Below are 22,440 nucleotides of genomic sequence, written 5' to 3'. Positions count from 1 at the left end.
ATAACTCAAAGCTCCATTCAATCACTATAGTCAGCTGCATTCCAAGATCACAGGTGATGGCAGAGACCATGCCATCCAGAACCCAATGACCTATCATAATCAAATGACCTATTATCTGAAAAGACAAGTTATCTGCAAACTCCCACAACACACACTAATCAATGAGCCAGGAGGGACCGAATAAATGTTCCTTTCATGAAAGGGACACTGGGAGACACACACAGAGATCATGAGATCCTGATCAGCAGGCATGGTGAAACCCCTCCCACAATGAGTACCTTGAGGGTTGGGGGAGTACTTGATAGACCTTGATTCTGCCCTCTGGGAGCAACCCCCATGTCCATGGTCCCATGTCTGTGGATCTGCCCTCAAAGAGTCACTTTCTTTCTTTCGTTTTTTTTCTTTAATTAGAGTATAGTTGATTTACAATGTTGTGTTAGCTTCTGCTGTACAGCAAAGTGTATCAGTTATACATATACATATATCCACTCTTTTTTAGATCCTTTTCCCATATAGGTCATTACAGAGTATTGAGAAGAGTTCCCTGTGCTATACGGTAGGTCCTTATTAGTTATCTACTTTATATATAGTAGTGTGTATGTATGTCAATCACAGTCTGCCAATTTATCCCTCCCCATGCCCCCCCGCCACTTTCCCCCCAGTAACCATAAGTTTGTTTTCTACATCTGTAAATAGTCTCTTTCTTGTCCATAAACATCCATGGCCATATCCAAGGTGCCCAGAGAGTGTACCTTCCCTGGGGATACACAGCTTTCATAGCCAGATTCTAGCTGGTGCAACTTTCAGGTCTCTGAACAATGTTTTGTTTTGTTTTGTTTTTCCCAACACATACTTAATAAGCTTATACTCTGCATGAGACCCCATGCTAGGCACAGGTACAGTGGTTTAAAAGCATAGGCAAGGGACTTCCCTGGTGGCGCAGTGGTTAATAATCCGCCTGCCGGTACAGGGGACACAGGTTTGATCCCTGGTCCAGGAAGAACCCACATGCAACGGAGCAACTACGCCCATGCGTCACAACTACTGAGCCTGCTCTCTAGAGCCCACAAGCCACAACTACTGAAGCCTGCGTGCCTAGAGCCCGTGCTCCGCAACAAGAGAAGCCACTGCAATGAGAAGCCCACACACAACAATGAAGAGTAGCCCCCACTCGCCACAACTAGAGAAAGCCCACACACAGCAATGAAGATCCAACACAGACAAAATTTTTTTAAAATTAAAATTATAAATAAAATAAAAACACAGGCAAAGTCCCTCTTTTCATGTATCTTACCTCCTAGTGAAGGAGACAGACTGAATGTTGTTTTAAAGTTCAAACGCTACAAAATTTTTCAGTCTTGGCTCACAGTTTCTTTGGCAATGCAGTTGCATAAAAAATTTAGTACACTCACGTCATTACATAGTTCTGGACCTAAACATAGATCTCAAATCTGTTTTTCGTTACTTTTTGTCCTAGCCCCCATGCCTTTCTCTTTAGCTAACGGCAGCTACTTTGAGGCCATGTGAAACCATAGGCTCGAGGTGAGAAGGTAAGGCCATTTATCTGATCTTTGTCTCTGGCTGAATCTCTTTGTTCAATGATGAAGTCTTCCTGGAACTTTCAGAATCAAAACCTTTCCAGTTTTATCTATGTGAAGGTCCAATCCTGTAATAGGGATTCTTTCAATTTCCTTAGATATTTGCATTGAAACCAGCTATTACTTGTCTAAGCCTATTGTGATCTTCTAACATCTTGCTAAAATCTATCTGCCGTTGCCAACACACAAACATGCTCACTTTTCCATCTACTTTCACTAGAGCAGTGGTTCTCAGAATTTGGTCCCCAGAGCAACAGAGTGGGCACCATCTGAAAGTCTTTTAGAAATGCAAATTCTTGGGGCTTCCCTGGTGGCGCAGTGGTTAAGAATCCGCCTGCCAATGCAGGGGACACGAGTTCAAGCCCTGGTCTGGGAAGATCCCACATGCCGCAGAGCAACTAGGCCCGTGAGCCACAACTACTGAGCCTGCGTGTCTGGAGCCTGTGCTCCGCAACAAGAGAGGCCGCGACAGTGAGAGGCCCGTGCACCGCGATGAACAGTGGTCCCCGCTTGCCACAACTAGAGAAAGCTCTTGCACAGAAATGAAGACCCAACACTGCCAAAAGTAAATAAATAAATAAAATTAAAAAGTAACTGTACCATTTAAAAAAAAAAAAAAGAAATGCAAATTCTCAGTCCAGATCTACCAAATCAAACACTCTAGGTGTGGTGCCCAGGAATCTGTGCTTTCACAAGCCCTCTGGGTGAGTCTGATATACAGCTAAACTGAGAACCATTGCTCTGTGGCTACAGGAATGGGCCTTCCGTGTTATGACAGGTGGAAACTTACATGGTTGGAGAAGGGAGTTCATGGTGGTAGTAGAATAACACAAAATCATAAAAAGAAGGAAGGGCAATCACCCAATATGTTAAGGTGATTATTTTCAGATATTGAGAAATTCAACATGGTTTTTCCTGAACAAAAAATTTTAGGTAAGAATTACAGGCTCTTCGAAGATAATCCTGTTCTTCTGTGATCGTTGTGCAAGCAGTGGGCATTAATGGTTTCACTTTATATGATGTCATTGCAGATGCTCCTATTTCTTCCAGGATCAGTTTCTTCCCCATTCTGTGTGGCCCCAGGAGTATTGTCTGTCAATCATGGAATTCCATGCCTTTTGTCAAAAGGGAAGGTGTATGTATGACTCAGGCCCAGCTGAATCTGGTAATCTATCTCTGTGACATTAGCAATTATTATGGGGAAGGACATGTGACACAAGCATGATCAACTGGAGTTTAATCAGAGCTAGTAACTAACACTTGGTACTGAAGGCCACAGTTGTCTGCTCACCTTTCCACAGGTCAGCTCCAAACTCATCCTTTATGGTGACCTGATCCAATAAGGTCCCTCTGCTTTAAGCAAGTTTGAATTGAGTCCTCATATATACAGCCTTGGTAAGATGCTTGACTTCTTTCCTGATGTAGCTTAAAATTGAGTCCTAAACATTCTTCTATAACATCTCTACTAGAATGGAAAGGGAGGGGAAAGGCAATTTCATTTAGTATGAAGCAAGTAAGCCTTTCTCACTCTCTTTTTTCTTGTATTTTTTTATAGTTTTAAAACATATGTATTCATTGTAGAGATAAGTAAAAACAAGAAATGGATGGAAATTCCCTGGTTGTCCAGTGGTTAGGACTTGGTGCTCTCACTGCCATGGCCCAGGTTCAATCCCTGGTCAGGGAACTATAGGATCCTGCAAGCCCTGTGGTGCAGCCAGAAAAAAAAAGAAGGAAAGAAGGAAGGAAAGAAAGAGAAAAGAAAGAAAGAAAGAAAGAAAGAAAGAAAGAAAGAAAGAAAGAAAGAAAGAAAGAAAGAAAGAAAGAAAGAAAGAAAGAAAGAAAGAAAGAAAGAAAGAAAGAAAGAAAGAAAGGAGAAAGAAAGGGAGAAAGAAGGGAGAAAGAAAAAGGAAGCATTACATAAAAAGCTCATTTAAAAAAAATCAGTATCCACTGTGCCACTAAGTCTTATCAAAGCTCTTCTACTATTTATGAATTTGGTGCCTCACCCAGACACTCAGTTGACATAAGTGATGACTGTTCATAGTTCACAGATGCATCATTCTCTGGAGAATTGCCCTTGACCTATGGGAACCAATTTACCTGGAATGGCCTGGGAAGCTGTGCCTTTTCCTGGGAGGAGCCTCCAATCAGTGGTTGATAAAATGGAAAAAAATCCCTGCCCACCTCTTGCTTTAAGGGAGAACATTTGCAGTGGCATTCATGCTCCAGAGCTCCCTGTAGGACCAGGCTGGGTCTAAACTTTAGCTGAAGGTGATCCTCTCTAGCTTCTTTCCTGGTACTGTCCTGAGGGTTTCTCCTGAGAACATCTCAGGTTCTGCTTCTGGGGAATCTCATCTAAGGCATCATCTTTAGTCCCTTCATATTTCTTATCTATTTCCTCCTTTTCATTTCTATTGAAACTACCTTCTTCCTCTATGTTTCAAGGTGTACATACAACTCAAGTTTTTCCTGTACAGAAGGGTCAACTTTAGTGCATTACACCTCTATGAAAAATGCTTTTGAAGAACCTGGCTCTGTTACAGGTGTTCTATAAAGCCTACCTGAATACTCACTCCCATCCCGCATCCATTCCAAGTTTCTAAAGCATTCTGCTTGGATCTTTAAAGCATGATTTTACTGTATTTAGGTATTTGCATGCCTGTCTTTCTTGAGAGAAAAGTTTATCTTTCATCCATGTGCTCCTAAAGTGTTTTCCTTAATTTTCCTTTCAGGATGCAAACCAATAACATGCACTGGTGGGGGTGCCTTAGCTACATCCTTAAGATCCTTTAAATTCTGCCACAGCAGGGCTGGCACAAGAGCCCAGAGAAGAGCAGAAGGGTCATGTGAGATGAATTCACCTCAAGAAGCTATGGACATTGTAGGCGCAAACGGGATAGGGAAAAGGGTAAATTAGAAGGAGGTCCTGATTTGCAGGAGCATAACAATATACTCATGGGCAGAGCTGGCTTTTACTGTATAGGAAGATGGGAGCCACATCTTCTCCTGTGCTGATCAGGTGGCAGGAACATGGTGGCAGTAGGTGACTCTGTTGGTATACTCGTTATATGGTTAGAGTGAACTCAGGTCCTGATCAAGGTTAGGTTGTATATGAAAGGCACCAGGGTCTCAAGGCTGGTGAGACCAGCTGGGGACAGCAGGTATTTTCATGGCTCCCTGTCTTATTCCCACAGGGGGTTTCAGGGATTAGTTATAAAGTAGGAGATAACTATCCATGGGAGTGTGTCATCCTGGATTGGAACTCATAAAAGGAAGAATATGTCCTTAGGTTATATAGCTGACTTGTGTCTGAACTTTCCCATGCCCCATCAATGAAAGGCAACAGACAAGCCAAAAGGTCCTTGGAAATTCTCCCATGTATTCCCAGTTGTGATTAATCAGGGTACTGGTACTTGGATACATGGATTGGGCAATTTGGTATAACTTTGTTTTTTTTTTTTTTTGTGGTGCGCGGGCCTCTCACTGTTGTGACCTCTCCCATTGCGGAGCACAGGCTCCAGACGCGCAAGCCCAGCGGCCATGGCTCACGGGCCCAGCCGCTCCGCGGCATGTGGGATCTTCCCGGACCGGGGCATGAACCCGTGACCCTGCATCGGCAGGCGGACTCTCAATCACTGCACCACGAGGGAAGCGCTGGTATCACTTTTTGAAGCCCTGTCTTGAACTGAATGTCTAATATTTTTTTCACAGCTATGCCTTTAATTGTAAATTTAAAGGAAAAGAAATGCTCGCAGTGAAACATTAGCACATCACTGGTTGTCAGCTGTATTCAGATTTCAGAGATATTAAGATGTGAAAATCTATATATCTTACAACCAACATAATACAGGAGTATTTAGACTTTGGTGAAAAACTCTGACTTAGGGAGAAATGATTAGTGGAGAAATGAAAATATCAGCAACAGAATAGAATAAGATGTCCCTCAACCATGCCACACTGCCACCCCCAACCACAACAATCTGGCAATGATCCACAGTCAAAAGTGCCTTTATGGAAGCTGTGGGATCCAGAACTATATGCCAAGGGACTCAGGAGGAATCTGACCCATGTGTTCATTGGGTAATAGGCATAGATATCTTAGTCTAGGCTGTGGACCCTGCAGTGGCCCATGAACCAGCTCTAGCCGTTCTTGACCATGGAATGGGAACCTCTAAAGAATGTTATCTCAGACAATCACCCACAGATGAGAGAGCCTTTGTGGAAGTCCAGGTTTCCAGTGGAGAAATTCCAGCACACCATTGGAGCAAAAAATATATGTGTGTGTGTGTATATATATATATATATATATATATCAGTTTGGATGCATTGGAAAGGGTAAGAGGGACAGCTTGACTTTATCCATATCACCCCTCCCTCAAGGTGGCACAGCTTAGAGTCCAGAGAGATCTTTTTTTGCCTGTGATTTCTCCCATGGGGTATGGAGGTCAGGGAGTGAGAGCATGTGAGTGAGTGTCCAACTTCTCCAGCTGTGTCAGATGATGCCAAAGAGGTCCATTTCCCTTGTGCTGAATTGCGACTGGTTGGGAGGAAGTGGCTGGAAGAGCAGAAGATAGGACTCTGGAGGGCATTAAAGTGACACAGATACTACTAACTGTATCATGAACCCCATCAAAAAGCCCACCTATGAGCCGCTGAACTCACCTCACCCGCAGATCCCCCCAACTGGCACATGGACGACCCCAGGACTCCACATACCTCACCCACACACATCTCCACCCTCTGGCCAGCTCCCTGTATGAGCTCATAGGGGTGGTGATGAGAGCAAGCTTTGTCAGATGGCTAGTGAGCACATGCAGAAAGCCAACCCAAATATGTGGGCCACGGAGAGACCACAATATTGAGTTTTAGTGACACCACCATTGGGAAGGCAAAAGGGAGGCTGTCAGCACATGGCATGGTGTGTTGCACAAATGAAAGGAGGCTTACAAGCTTAAGAATTTTGCCACAAGAGGGAGCAAGAAATGTGGAGCAGGTATAGCCATAGAAGGTCAGGGAAAGCCTCAGGATCCCTAGCCAGGCTGATGGAAGGCATTTCTTTCCCAAAGGCAGTTAGTAACTACTGGAGGAGGTGACTACTACTTCAAATGCAAAGACAGCAAGGCAAAACTTCAAGAAATGTGAAAAATCAAGGAAATATGACACCATCAGAGGATTTCAATAATCTTCCAGTAATCAATCCCAAAGACATGGAGAGCTGCAATTTACCTGATAAAGAATTCAAAGTAGCTGTTTTAAGGAAGCTAAAAGAGCTACAAGAAAGCACAAAAATAATTCAATGAAATCAGGAAAACAATACACAAACAAAATGAGAATTTTGAGAAAGACATAGAAAGCGTAAAAAAGAACCAAACAGAAATTTTGAAGCTGAAGAATACAGTGAATTAAATGAAAAATGTAATAAAGAGCATCAACAGTAGAATAGACTAATCAGAAGATAGAATCAAAGATCTAGAGGATGGGAACTTTGAAAAACCTAGTCAGAGGAGAACAGAGAAAAAAATTTTAAAAAGCAAAAGAAGCCTATATGATCTATAGGACACCATCAAATAAACAAATATCAGAATCATTGGAGTTCCAGAGGGAGACAGAGAGAGAATGAAAGTTTATTAAAAAAAAAATAATAGTAGCTGAGAACTTCCCAAGCTGGAGGAGAAACTTGAACATCCAAGTTCACAAAGCTAAAAATCATATGATCATCTCAATAGATGCAGAAAAAGCATTTGATAAAATTCAACATTCATTTATGATAAAAATCCTCAACAAATTGGGTACAGAAGAAACATACATCACCATAAAAAAGCCCCTATATCATACTCAACAGTGAAAGTTTAAAAGCTTTTCCTCTAAGATCAGTAACAAGACAAGGGTGGCCACTCTCACTACTCTTAGCTAGAGCAATCAGACAAGATAAAGAAATAAAAGAAATTGAAATCAGAAAGTTATCATTATTTGAAAATGATATGATCTTACATATAGAAAATTCTAAAGACTCAACCCAAAACTATTGAAACTGAGCAATGAATTCAGGAAAAAATGCAGTATATAAAATCAACATACAGAAATTAGTTGCATTTCTATACACTAACAACAAAGTAACTGAAAGAGAAATTTAAAAAATTGTCTCATTAACAATGGCATCAAAAACAATAAAACATACTTAGGAATAAATTTAACCAAAGAAATGAAAGACTTGAAGAAGTTACAACCAAGTGAAAGGATATCCTGTGTTCATGGATCAAAGGAATTAATATTGTTAAAATGTCCATACCATCCAAAACCATCTATAGATTCAATGCAATCCCTATCAAAATCCCAATGGACTTTTTCACAGAAATAGAACAAACAACATTAAGATGTATGTGGAATCACAAAAGACCCTGAATAACCAAATCAATACTGAAGAACAAAGCTGGAAGCACCATATCTCCTGATTTCAAACTATACTACAAAGCTACAGTAATGAAAATAGTACGGTACCAGCATAAAAATAGACACAGAGGCCAATGGAACAAAATTTGAGCTCTCATGTGATCAGTTAATGTTTGACAAGGGAGATAAGAACACTCAATGGGCAAAGGATAGTCTATTCAACAGATTATGTTATGAAAACTAGATAACCACATGCAAAAGAATAAAATTGGATCTCTATCTTATACCACTTACAAAATTAACTCAAAATAGGTTAAAGACTTAAACATAAGACCTGAAACCATAAAATTCATAGAAGAGGCTACTTGACATTGGTCTTGCAATAATTTTTTGGGTATGATACCAAAAGCACAAGCAACAAAAGCAATCTACTTGAGTCTAATAACAGCTTATTAGTTACAGAGTCTTTGGGAATATTTAATGAGTTGATACAGAAAGATACTCGACACAGTGACTGGTACATGGTAAGAGATAGTGAGAGATATTTTGGGTGCCTATCCAACCACCTTTCTTCCCTTTCTCCCTCATTAAAAGAACCCCAGTTTTATTGACCTGCCTCAGAAGACCATGACCATTAGAAGACCAGGATTCTCCTAAGCCTACAGGGATAAATAATTTGTCTAAATCAGTCTGATTTGTTTACTTCTTGTCAAGTGATTGATTTAGGCATAGGTATGTGATGTAATTCTGGCCAATGAGATATGTGGGGACGTGTTTTGTGAAGGCTTTAATAATGGGATACATGGTAGGGATGTTTTAGAAGTTGTCATCTGCATGTGAAGCATGGAATTGCTGCAGCCATCTTGGTAATATGAGGTGAGCAATATCACCATGCTGAGGGTGATAAGACAGAAACAAGGAAGCCCCTGGGTCTTTGCAGATACTAATGAATCACTGAGCTCACCAAACCTAGAATCCCCTACTTCTGGATTTTTTGCACAGTAAACAATTAATGGTATCATTGAAGTTATGTCAGTTCAATTTTCTATTACTTATAGCAGGAAAAGTCTAAAATTGATGTTTACTTTTGTGATTTGTCGATAGGATGGATGAGATAATGCATACAGAGTGTTTAGGCCACCGGCTAATCCAAAGAAAGTGCTTGACAAAGGGTCAAAAGATACTCCTTCTCTTTTGCTGCTTCCTCCTCCTCTTCTTCTGCTTCCTCCTCCTCTTCCTCCTATTATTTTATTGTTGTTATTATCACTGTATAGTCCAGTGTTGTAGATTCTATTATTTTTTTTTTCACAATTCTATATTTGCTCTGGGGACATGCCATGGCTCACTATGAGCAGGGAATACTACTCTACACTGTATGGACTTGACCATATGTGTTGCTTTGGCCAATGGAATGTGAGCAGATACAATCTATACCATGTATGTCAAAGGTTTTGCATGTACTCATATAGTTTGGTTTGTTCTCTTGCACTCCTGTCATTTGCCATGAGAATAACATGGGCCAAGTAGTCTCCATTCCTTCAGCCTGGGTCCTAAAATGAAAGACATGGGAGCAGATCTAATCCTATACTTCAGTCTGAAGCAGAGCTGGTCCAACAAGCTCCTGGACAGACATCTGGGCACAAAATGTTTGTTCCTCTAAGTCAATGAGATTTGGGGGCTGTTTATTATGCAGCATTATCGCAGTTTTTAAAAACTTACTAATATAGCCCCTAAGCCCCCAAATGAATAGAACCTCAGAGTGTTCCCCAAATTTGCTGCCTGGTCCAGGGAGACCTATGGCATCTGGAGTAGACCCTGACATAACAGGAAGACTGATTGAGACAGTGGATTTGGGGCTCTGCATCTTATCTTCTTAGTGGTAAAAGGCTCAGGCTACTAGATAGACTTCCTCATCACATCTTTAACTACCATGCATGGAGCAGGTTCCTCCTGCAGTAAGTTTCTTCAGGGCTTCCATTGAAGGTAATTGAGATGAAGTAGGCTAAGCTTGGTTTGGGAATACGGAAAGGATTTGGACACTGTCAGAGGCATCTCTTGATTATTCTGTGTGCAACATAAGTTACTCTAAGGGAAGTGAGTCTGAGAAGCTGGAACTAGTGCCAGATATCGAGAATGCAGGGAAGTTATCTGGTGAGACACAGAAATGGGAGCCAGAGCACAGAAAGGTCAACAGCAAGATGCTCCAAAAATCCTGAGTTGAGAAGTGAGTGGAGGTCAGTTCTGGAGAACAGATGAGGCCTGGAGTGTGCAAATGAGGCAAGTGTCTGTCTGGATAAAAACCGTGGCACACTTGTTCCAAACCATTTGAACTGGATCTAGCTGCTTTTGAGTGAGCACTGGAGCCAAGGTCTCAGGTGCTACAAAGACCACAGTGATTCCTGACTCTGGTTTCCTGGCTGGTGCTCCCATGCGTCTTGGACTCAACTTCAGAATTTCTCATCCTGTTGCTCTGAAAAACTGAGCCTGCCTTAAATTCCAAATCCCTAGTTGAGTCCATGTTTTCTGACACTGCTGTCTCCTGGTCTGCATGTCTGCATACTGCCTGTTGCCAGGTTCCCATCCTGTCTGCCAGGAGCCCAACAGGCTTTGTCTTCTTAGGCCTCTCATAGGACACCCCTGGAGGAGGTGGACCACTGACCTCTCCCTGCTACTGAGCCATCCCATCCCATGCTCCACCCCCCACTTTGCCCTGGCTCATGCAGGAGCATCCACAATGTTCTGCCTTGTCCTCAGCTCCTGGCTGCTCCTCACAGACCTTGCTGTGTCCCACAGCTCAGGATCTGACACATGTAAGCCTGAGAAATACCTACAGCCTCCTTGAATGACTTTTCTGATCCCTGAAATTATACTTTTATAGATGCGGTCCTTTGGTCCACATTAAAATATAAATCCCCCATGGGAGAGACCCTATTAAGACTTGCAGGGAATTACTAACTTACATTTTAATGTGAGTGAGGTTATTGGATTTTTCCCCCCTTTAAGGCAGTCTTTGATGGGGGAAGGGGAAAAGTAGAGAAAGCATAATCACCAAAGAGAGATGTAGGGTGAGAAAGATGGTTGTGGAGACAGGCAAAGGACACAAGAGTGGAAATTTTGGTCCACAATTTTGTCTGGGGCATTTAATGTGGATAGTGGGTTCCAGGTGCCTCTTTTAACCTCGATGGGTAAAGTGTTTTTGTTTTGCTTTGCTCTTTTTGAGATTTAACTCTTTTTGGGTCATTTCTGTGGTGGAGTGATACAAAATATTTGGAAAGCAAAAAGATTAGTGGTAAATATGGATGCATCCTTATGATAAAAATCAGCCAGGATATAGGATGATGGATATAAATGAATCACAAAACTGTCTGGCTATTGTGTCAGCTGTAGCTAAGACAACTCAAGAGAGTGGGTTTATCTAGGAAGGCTGATCACTCTTCTTTATAGTGTAGTGAGTGTCTTATTTGGTCATTCTATTTTAGGGGCTGGTCCAAAATATGCATTTTCAGAACTTACAGTTTTGCTGGTACATGCAATAGCTCAGCCTCAAAGGACTGACTCTTAGCTCTCAAACTCACAAGAGTATGAGAGGTAAGTCTTTGTAGTGTGCATAATATTTTATACACTGTCAGCACACCTGCCTGCTAGAATCAGAATCATAGGGAAGCCAAATCAGTGGCTAGATGGTAGCTATGGAAATGAGTGGTGGAAATGGGGGGGAGGGGTGAAGAAAGTCTTGACAGCTAAGATTGAATACCTGTAGGTGCCAGGAACAATGCTGAGCAGTTTATTTCTCATTTAACCATTAAAACAATCTACAGATGAGGTGCTTTCATTTTTCCCCTGTTGCAGGTGAGTAAGTGAGGCTCCAAGAATTTAAGTCTTTCTCCAGATCCTCAGACTAGAAAGAGCCTGAGCCATTCAAATCCAGGTTAAGTGAGTCTGTGAAACCAAACTTAATGTCTCTGGCTACATGGAAAACCTGGAGGTGGACCTAGAAATGGAAAAATGGGTGAGCAACAGGAAGGGAAGGCAACCAGGACTCGAGTCCAGAAGGAATGAAACCAAATGGTGGTTCAGTGTGGCTCTCAAAGCTGGGTTGACTGTATAAAATTGGTAGGTTAAGAAATGCTCTTGGTCTTCCTTGATGTCGAAAGAACCAAATCTTATTTTCCATATAAGTACGTGTCTACATGGGTTGTGTTCTTCCTGTGAACTGAGAATTGTTTAAGTGAACAATTAAGCAATAAGTAATAAAAATAATAATGATATTAGCCACAAAAAAGAAGAAGAAGAAATGCTCCTCTAACAACCACACGCTTCCCCATTTCACACACTTGAAACAAATTGGGAAAGATAGGACAATTTAGGGGTTCTCTAGAGATGAATCTCTGCTCTGAAACTTTTGGTGTTTGGATTCTTGTTGTTTTTATTGATTTTGAAAAATTTAAGGTAAACTTTATAAATAATCTATTACAAACTCTATAAAAAATACAAAAGCAAAACTTTAATCTGATAGACCCACAAGAGAAGTAAAATGACATAGTCAAAGATTGACTTATCATGGTATTTTTTGCATCTAAGGATATTTCAGATATTTGTGGGGGGAGACACTGTATGGAAAAATAACTCCAATACTGTCTGTGTCAATAACATGGAAGAAGGCATCCAAATATGGTACACACTTAAATATCCTTATCATTTCAAAAACTTCCCTATTGAATCTAATTTTATTCACTGACATGAAAATTCTATGTTAATTGGGGAACAAAATTCATAGGGTTATTCAACCAGGGTAATATGTCTAATAAGAACTTAGTAATGTATTTTATGCCAGGTCAATCTTAAGTAACTGAGCAGTAACTTCTATCCAAAGTAACTTAAGACAAATGAAGAAACTCTACTGGCAAGCAATGAAAGTTTCATAATCACATTTATGTCCTAGTGCTTATAATATGATCATTCTTCTGCTATAATCAAGCCTACTATTTTTTCCTAGATAAATTTTAGGAATAATTCTAAAATCAAAGTAGAGTGTCTAAGTACACAACCCAATCAAAAAATGGATGGAAGATCTAAATAGACATTTCTTCAAAGAAGACATACAGATGGTTAAAAACACATGAAAAGATGCTCAACATCACTAATTATTAGAGAAATGCAAGTCAAAATTACAATGAGGTATCACCTCACACCGGTCAGAATGGCCATCATCAAAAGTATCTAGGAACAATAAATGCTGGAGGGGGTATGGAGAAAAGGGAACCTTCCCATACTGTTAGTGGGAATGTATATTGGTACAGCCACTATGGAGAACAGTATGGAGGTTCCTAAAAAAACTAAAAATAGAGTTACCATGTGAGCCAGCCATCCTACTCCTGGGTATATATCCAGAGAAAATCATAATTCGAAAAGATACATACACTGCAATGTTTATTGCAACACTATTTACAATAGCCAGGACATGGAAGCAACCTAAATGGCCATCACCAGAGGAATGGATAAAGAAGATACGGTACATATATACAACGGAATATTACTCAGCCATAAAAAAGAATGAAATAATACCATTTGCAGCCACATGGATGGGCCTAGAGATTGTCATACTGAGTGAAGTAAGTCAGACAGAGAAAGACAAATATCATACAATATCACTTACATGTGGAATCTAAAAAAAGGGTACAAATGAACTCACCTACAAAATAGAAATAGAGTTACAGATGTAGAAAATAAACTTATGGTTACCAGGGGATAAGGGAGGGGAGGGATAAATTGGAAGAATGGGATTGACATATACACACTGCTATATATAAAATAGATAACTAATAAGAACCTACTGTATAGCACAGGGAACTCAACTCAATAATCTGTAGTGGCCTATATGGGAAAAGAATCTAAAAAAGAGTGCATATATGTATATGTATAATAGATTCACTTTGCTGTACACCTGAAACCAACACAACATTGTAAATCAACTACTCTATACTCCAATAAAAATTTTAATAAAATAAAATAAATACATGTGCTTAACAATGTGTGCTGAGTACCTACATTTGTCTACATTAGGAGCATTCTTGTCATGTACTACTATCTTTTTCTTGCCTTAGTATTTTCAATTAGTTTTCCTATTTTAAACAAAATAGGGCTCTAGAATAATAGCGTGATCTTAAAGAACCTTCTGAGATAATGAAATGTTCTCTCTGCATGCTGTCTGACTCAGTAGCCGCCATCAACACGTGGCTGCTGAGCATTTGAAACTGGCTAGTGTGACTAAGGAGTTAAATTTCAAGTTTTAATAAATTTAATTGAAATAGTTATATATGGCTAATAACTACTGTATTAGACGTATAACTCTAGAACATAAAAATATGCCTGCTTAGAGAAAACCAAAAGTGGAGGGAGTTTTGTAAGAAGCTCTTTGTCATGTAACATCTATGATTCTTAGGTATTATTGTTCCTATTTTTCAGATGAGACGCTAGTATTCAGAGAGATGAAGTGTTTTGCTCAAGGTTTTACAACTTGTCCAGATCAGAGACATCAAAAGCTCAACTTTTCCAAGGAATCCTTACTGCTTTAAATGCATAAAAGCATGCTTCTATTGTTAACCTTTATAGGCTCAGTTTTTTTACTTTTCAGAATTCATTATTCATTGAAATGAATGTTTTAGAATATTAGACATTGTCCTCGTATTTTGAAGAGACTACTTTATAAGTGAACTTACAGTGACAGAGTATAATAAGTGTTGGAAATTATTTTCAGGAAAATTTATAATCCCACCAACTGGATTAGAGAGTGTCTTGTCTGTATTAAGTATGGTCATTTAAGAAAGTCTTTGCCAGTTCAATGAGTGGAAGATACTATTTTGTTTTAAAATTTTACATTTATTCAATTACCACAAGCGGGGCCAAACATTTTCCGCTTGTCTAATTCCTCTGTAAATTGTCTATTCCTATCCTTTTTTGAGACCATAACATATATTTTCCTGAGGGCTCCTCAGTTGTAGATCTTCCAAGGCTACGAACTGTTGGAAAAGTGTATTCAAGAGAAGCCAGGCCTTTACTGAGGTTTTTTCCCTTTTGAATTCAGAGGCATAACTTTAAAAAGAAACTGCTTTGAATAGTTGCATGGGCAGCTGCTCAAATATTTAGGGACTATTCCCAATTCTTTCTTTTCCTGGGCTTCCAAATACCAAAGGTTCTTAAGAAGTTTGTGGATATACAAAAATGAAAACCCCAAATCATCATCATCACCATCATCAATCAGCAGTGATGAGTGATTCCACTATATAATGATTAAAGAGGAATCATCCTAGTATATTTAAATGTTTATTTAGATCCTTAACTCCTGAGCAGATTAACCAGGGGATAGAGAAATTTATTAGCTTAAAAGATGCTACCATTTAAAGATTAATAGGAGAGAAGATAAAACAGCTCTAAAACATAAATAAATGTTTGACAGCAAAAAATTCACATTTTATAGAACTTCAGGAATATATCACCGAGTAAAGTGAGTTACACCTGTGGAATGAAATTTAGTGATGATGACAGGGGTTAGTTGCACACTGAGTTTAGTACCTACTTAGTGAATCTCAAAAGATAATCATCTATAAAATGGAAATCAGTGAGAAACTGGGAAAATCAGCCTTTCTCCTGTTCCTTCTCAATCATCTCAACGTGAAACAATATGTTGGACCATCACGTTGCTCAAACTAAGATTCTGTAAAATAGATAGTTTATTTTATAACTAATGAGAAGGCTGATATTTGGCAATACCTCGTCTGATTTATTCACAAAGAAACTTGACTGTATTTGGAAAGGTTCCAAGATAAGAGAACCTTCTTCTAGAATCCATTTTATTTCTTCAGCATCACTGTATTTCTTAAACATTATGTAACAAGTGCAAATGTTCATTTTTATAGTTTTTCCTCCCAGTCTCTTAAAAATATACACATGTAACTGAACAGTCTCAAAGAGGAGGCGTACAAACATGAAATGATTTCCATTTTTTCCAGGTGCAACTTCAAATGTTCTGGGCTGATTTTCTCCCTCCACTCCTAATGGCAGCCTGGAAATATTCTAAAACTTACTGGCTACTTTCTGACTAGTCAGGATAGGGTTGCTTAGGCCAAGGTGACAAATTAACTTTAAAAATTTCAGTAGTCTAGAACATCAAAAATGTATCTTTTACTCATGCGAACTCTAGTAAGGATCTGGTGACTCTTCAAGGCAGCATATGTCCAAGTGGTGTCCGCTTCCACACTGTGGCTTCATCATCTTAGCTCACGGCTTCCAACAGAGAAGAGAGACTTGTATAACTCTGAGAGTGAGTGCTTCATTCTTCCACCCTAATCTCAGTCCATGGAGTCTGTCTTAATTTAAAGTGCTGATATTTATCATGGGCTCCTCTGCACGATTTTTTATTTTTAAGAAAATTTTGAAATATTTAAAACAAGATTTTAAACATTAAATTTTAATAATAAAATATCCATTTTATTAATTTTAAATATTCATAAATGTTTTGAAACATAAATCATTGCTGAGTTTGGGGGCAGGTGTACAAATTTGGTGCCTGAAACAAGTGTCAGCCCTGCCCTGGGTGGACAATGTTCCTTGCTCAGCAGTCTGTTCCTGGGGTCTGTGGCCATGAGCTCTGACTTCTGGCGCTTCTTCTTAACCCCTCATCCTTTTCAACCACATTTGAGATTGGCATTTGAGAAAAGACTCTCCTTAGGGGCTCAGAAGTTGCTTTATATCAGAAATAGTCAAAGATTTATGTTTTCTTGGCAATATATTTCTCTCAAAAAACTAGCAGGCTTATGATCTATTTGCCTGCAGTCAGTTCCATGTGACTGATGACCACAGTCGAGGTTTTCTTGGTTGTGATTCCTAAGCCTGTTTCACTTCACTCACTCAGTGCCATGTCTCTTTGGAAAACTGTCTGTTCAACAACTCTGCCCATTTTTTAATCAGGTTATTTTTGTTGTTGTTGTTGAGTTGTATCAGTTCTTTATATTTTGGATATTAACCACTTATCAGATTTATCATTAGCAAATATCTTCTTCCATTCAGTAGGTTGTCTTTTTCTCTTGTAGATAGTTTTCTTTTCTGTGAAGATTTTTAATTTGATTTAATCCCATTTGTTTATTTTTGCTTTTGCTTACCTTGCCTGAGGAGTCATATCTAGAAAGATATTGCTAAGACCACTGTCAAAGAGCGTACTGCCTATGTTTTCTCCTAGGAGTTTTATGGTTTCCCCAACAAGGGCCTACTGTATAGCACAGGGAACTATACACAGTATCTTGTAATAACTTATAATGGAAAATAATCTAGAAAAGAATATATGGGTTGGTCAAGAAGTTCCTTGATTTTTAAGTAAAAATAAAAGACATATTTTTCATTTTCACCAAGAACTTTATTGAACAACATAGTCACTGTTTTGTTCCACTACCTTCTGTCATTTTTCAGGCAACTTCATAATTCCATCTCCCCAAAACTTTTTATCTTTTTGAGCAAAGAACTGTTCCAGGTGCCTTTTACAGTCTTCCAGGGAGTGAAATTTTTTCCATTAAGAGAATTTTGTAAAGACCGGAATCAATGGAAATCCAAAGGTGCAGTGTCTCGTGAATTCAACGGATGAATCAGAACTTCCCAGCCAAGCTGTAACAGTTTTTGCTTGGTCGTCAAAGGAACATGTGGTCTTGCTTTAACCTGATGGAAGATTTTGTGTTCTCTGTTGACTAATTCTGGATGCTTTTCGTGGAGTGCTGCTTTCAGTTGGTCTAATTAGGAGCAGTATTTGTTGGAATTAATCGTTTCGTCTTCCAGAAGGAACTCATAATAGAGGACTCCCTTCCAATCCCACCATATACACAACATCACCTTCTTTGGATGAAGACTGGTCTTTGGTGTGGTTGGTGGTGGTTCATTTCATTGCCCCACGATCTCTTCTGTTCCACATTATTGTATGGTATCCACTTTTCATCATCCATCACAATTCGTTTTAAAAAAGGAACATTTTTGAAAAAAAAAACAAAAAAAAATAAAAAAGGAACATTTTCATTACATTTAAGTAGAGAATCACATGCAGAAATACAGTCAGGAAGGTTTTATTCGCTTAACTTATATGGAACCTAAACATCAAAGCGATGAACATAACCAAGCTGGAGCAAATGATTTTCGATGCTTCATTTGGAAATTTTGAGTATGTCAGCTATCTCCTGCGTGGTGTAACATAGACTGGTCTCAATTAATGTCTCGATATGATCACTATCAACTTCATCTGGTCTACCCAACTGTGCAGCATCGTCCAGCAAGAAATCTCTAGCACGAAACTTCACAAACCACTTTTGACACGTCCGATCAGTCACAGCACCATCTCCATACACTGAATAAATCTTTTTGTGTTTCAGTTGTGTTTTTACCTTTCTTGAAATAATAAAGCATAATATGCCGAAAATGTTGCTTTTTTTCTTCCGTCTTCAATATTAAAATGGCTACACAAAATTTCACCAATTCTGATGGTTTTTTTAAAATGCATGCTGCTATGACAGCTGTCACAATACAATGTAACAAAATTGTTTTGAATGAAGTTAAAAAAACTAAGCACTAAAAAAAAAAAAACACACTAAGCACTACTAGAGCCACCTTAGGGAAAACACCGAACGAATTTTTGGACTCTATATATATATATATATATATATATATATATATAACTTTACTGTACACCTGAAACTGACACAACATTGTAAATCAACTATATTTCAATAAAAACTTTTTTTAAAGTTTTATGGTTTCAGGTTTTACATTCAAGTCTAATCTATTGGGGGTTGATTTTTGTGTATGGTGTGAGATAGTGATCTAGTTTCATTGCTTTTGCATGTAGTAGTCCAGTTTTCACAACACCATTTATTGAAGAGACTATCCTTCTCTATTGTGTGTTCTTTTCTCCTTTATTGAATATTAATTGTCTATATATGCATGTGTTTATTTCTGGGCTCTCAGTTCTGTTCCATTGATCTATGTATCTGTTTTTCTGCCAATACCATGCTGTTTTGATTACTACAGCTTTTTAAAATAGTTTGAAATCTGGACATATGATTACTTCCAGCTTTGCTCTTTTTTCTCGTGATTGTTTTGACTATTCAAAGTCTTTTTTGGTTCCATATAAATTTTAGAATATTTTATTCTATTTCTATGAAAAATGTCCTTGGAATTTTGATAGGGATTGTGATAAGGATTTGATAGTAGATTGCTTTGTGTAGTATGGACATTTTAACAATGTTACTTCTTCCAATCCATGAGTGTGGAATATCTTTCCATTTATATGTGTCTTCTTCAATTTCTTCCAAGAATGTCTTACAGTTTTCAGTTTATAGGTCTTTCACCTCCTTGGTTAATTTCTTTCCTAGGTATTTTATTCTTTAGCTGTGATTGTAATTGGGTTGCTTACTTAATTTCTTTTTCAGCTAGTTCATTGTTAGTGTATAGAAATGCAACCAATTTTTGTATGTTGATTTTGTACTCTGCAACTTTACTGTATTTGTTTATTATTTCTAATAGGTTTGTGTGTGTGTGTGTGTGTGTGTGTGTGTGTAGTCTTTAGGGTTTATTACATATAAAATGATGTCATCTGCAAATAGTGACAGTTTGACTTCTTCCATTCCAATTTGGATTCCTCTTATTTCTTTTCCTTGCCTAACTGTTCCGACTAGGACTTCCAAATACTGTGTTAAATAGAAGTGGTGAGAGTGGGCATTCTTGTCTTGTTCCTGATTTTAGAGGGATAGTTTTCAATTTTTCACCATTGACTATGATGTTAGCAGTGCCCACATACTTTCATCTTTGCCTTGAGTCATTTTGTCAAACTCAACAGTTTTACTGGGTGCTATGTACTCAGTCTTTACCTTAAGGTCCTTTAATCAATTGGTGTTTATCTTGGTATTTTTTTATTACGTGAGATCTATTTTTGAGAACCCATCTCTTTCTTTGGGAACTGGAAACAGAAAAGTTTTCCAAACCTTCAAGGCTCTGAATTTCAGGAATCTCTCTAGTTTTTCTCATTTCTACTTGCAAATTAGCAGTTGTTTTCTGAGCTCATCTCTTTCTTGTAACACCTTTACCAAATGCAGCCAACAGCAATCAACAACAAAAGTTCTATTTTCCAGTTTCTGCCCCTGGAGCGCAAGCCCATTAGGCTCAAACACCTCCTGTCTTAGGCACACTAATGACTCCAAAAGATGTCCATACCCTAATCCTGTAAATCTGGGAAAATGCTATTTTATATGGCAAAGGGGGATTAAGATTGCAGATGGAACAATGTTGTTAATCCTGGACCTTACCTGGGCAATTATCCTGCACTATCTAGATGGCCCCAATCTAGTCATGTGAGTTCTTAAAAGTAAAAGAGGGAAGCAGAAGAGTTGAGTCAAAGACAATCGACATGAGGACTATACCTGCCTTTGCTAGTTTTGGTGATAGAAGAAGGGGTCCATGGGTCATGGAATGTGGAGGCCTCTAATGCTGGCTTAGTTCACAGCCAGCAAGGAAATGTAAACCTTAATCCTACAAGGAATTAGAATTCTGCAAGGAACTGGATTCTGCCAATAACCCAACTGAGCAAGGAAATGTGATCTGAAAAACAAAATGCAGCTTGCTGCCACCTTGATGATAGTCTGGTGAGATTTGTGTAGGACTTCTGACCTAACAGAGCTTTAAAATAATAAATTTTTGTTGTTTTAAGTCTAAGTTTGTGGAAGTTTGTTTCCTCAGTGATAGAAATCTAAAATATCTCCAAGGTTGTCTCTGACAAGCATTTTAACAAATATTTTGTTCCTGCACACATGCATAACTGTCTCTCCAGACTCAGGTACATATTACCTTATCACCCACCATTGACTGATAAGCCTCTACCAAGTATTTTAAGTTTTTGTTATGGTGACACCGCACTTTCAGTTTCAGCTTCTGCATTCATCAGAATAGGTTATTACCCTATTACAACATATCCTATCCTGGTTAAATGAACCAGGAACCCCAGTGACCTCAACAAAGGTCTATTTCTTACTTACGGAAAATCTGCTGTGGGACCAGCAGAACTCCATGGCATCTCCTTTCTAAGAGATGGCTCGGAGATCCAGCCTGCTTCCATCTTATGACTGTTTTAATGTAATACGTACCTTTCAGAGGACCACAGCAGAGGAAGAACACACTGGAAGTCTCCAAGGATCTTAACTTTCTCAGATCAGAAACGACACTTGTCACTGTTGCTTATAGTCCATTGGCCAGAATTAAATCACAGCTCTGTATACCCTTTAGAGGGATGAGAAATGCAATTTTTCTGTGTGCCCAGAAGATAATTGATATTAGTGGTTGTCTCTAATAGTGGTATCTTACTATGCTTCATCATTTTAAATGAATTCAGACTGGTCCATGTGAGAAGTAGGCATTGCACTTAATGTTCATTCAGTCTCCCAGACTCTGGGACTACATCTCCCAAGACTCCCAAGAACTTCATCCTCAAGTCCCACTTAGCACAAAGTGAGCTACAGGTTTTGTAGTCCAGCTGTTGCCCAACTCGACACCTAATACGATATCAGTCCTCCCTTCTAATGAGCAAACTCAAATTTTTAGGAATGGTTTGCTCAGAGCATCATCCTTTCCTTGATTTGTTGTGGGACAAGAACTCCTCTCCTTTCTCTCTTAGATGGGAAGCGGGTAAAAAAATCCCAGTTTGCCTTACTTACTCCATGACTGAAGTTGCCAATGATTTCTTTTGCTTTTTGCCTCCCCAATCTATCTAGGAAAACAAAATGGATATAAACAATCAATAAGGGTATTACAGTGTTATATCTACTGTATAGAGTTATTCCTTTATAGTACTACCACTAAAACATTATAGAAGTTCAGAGAAAGAAAGAGGTTAATGAGAACTAGAAGTAGTCCAATAGAGCTCCTGAGTTAGCATTCACTGAATCCTTAGAGGTGCCAGGTACTGAGTTAAGCACTTGTGATGGTAAATTTCATGTCTCAACTTGACAGGGTCATGAGGTACCCAGATATTTGGCCATACACTATTTTGAGTAAGTCTGGGAGGGCGTTTCTGGATCAGATTAACATTTGAATCAGTAGACTGTAAAGCTGATGGCCCTCTCTAACATGGGTAGGCCTCACCCAATCAGCTGAAGACCTGAATAGAACAAAAAAAGTGAGTAAGAAGGAATCCTCCTGCTTGACTGTGAGCTGGGACATTGGCCTTTCCAGCCTTCAGACTCAGTCTGAAACATCAGCTTGGGTCTCACACCTGCTTGCTTTTGGACTGGAACTTACTTACACCATCAACCCTCCTGGTTTTTGGGTCTTTGGGCTCAGACTGGAACTACACATTGGCTCTCCCTGGTCTCCAGCTTGCTACCTGCAGATCTTGGGACACTCCAGTGTCTATAATTGTATGAGTCATTTC

This window comes from Leucopleurus acutus (assembly GCF_964270905.1).
Source record: "Leucopleurus acutus genome assembly, chromosome: 16".
In the NCBI taxonomy this organism is placed as follows: Eukaryota; Metazoa; Chordata; class Mammalia; order Artiodactyla; family Delphinidae; genus Leucopleurus; species Leucopleurus acutus.
Note: the sequence above shows the minus strand (reverse complement) of the source record.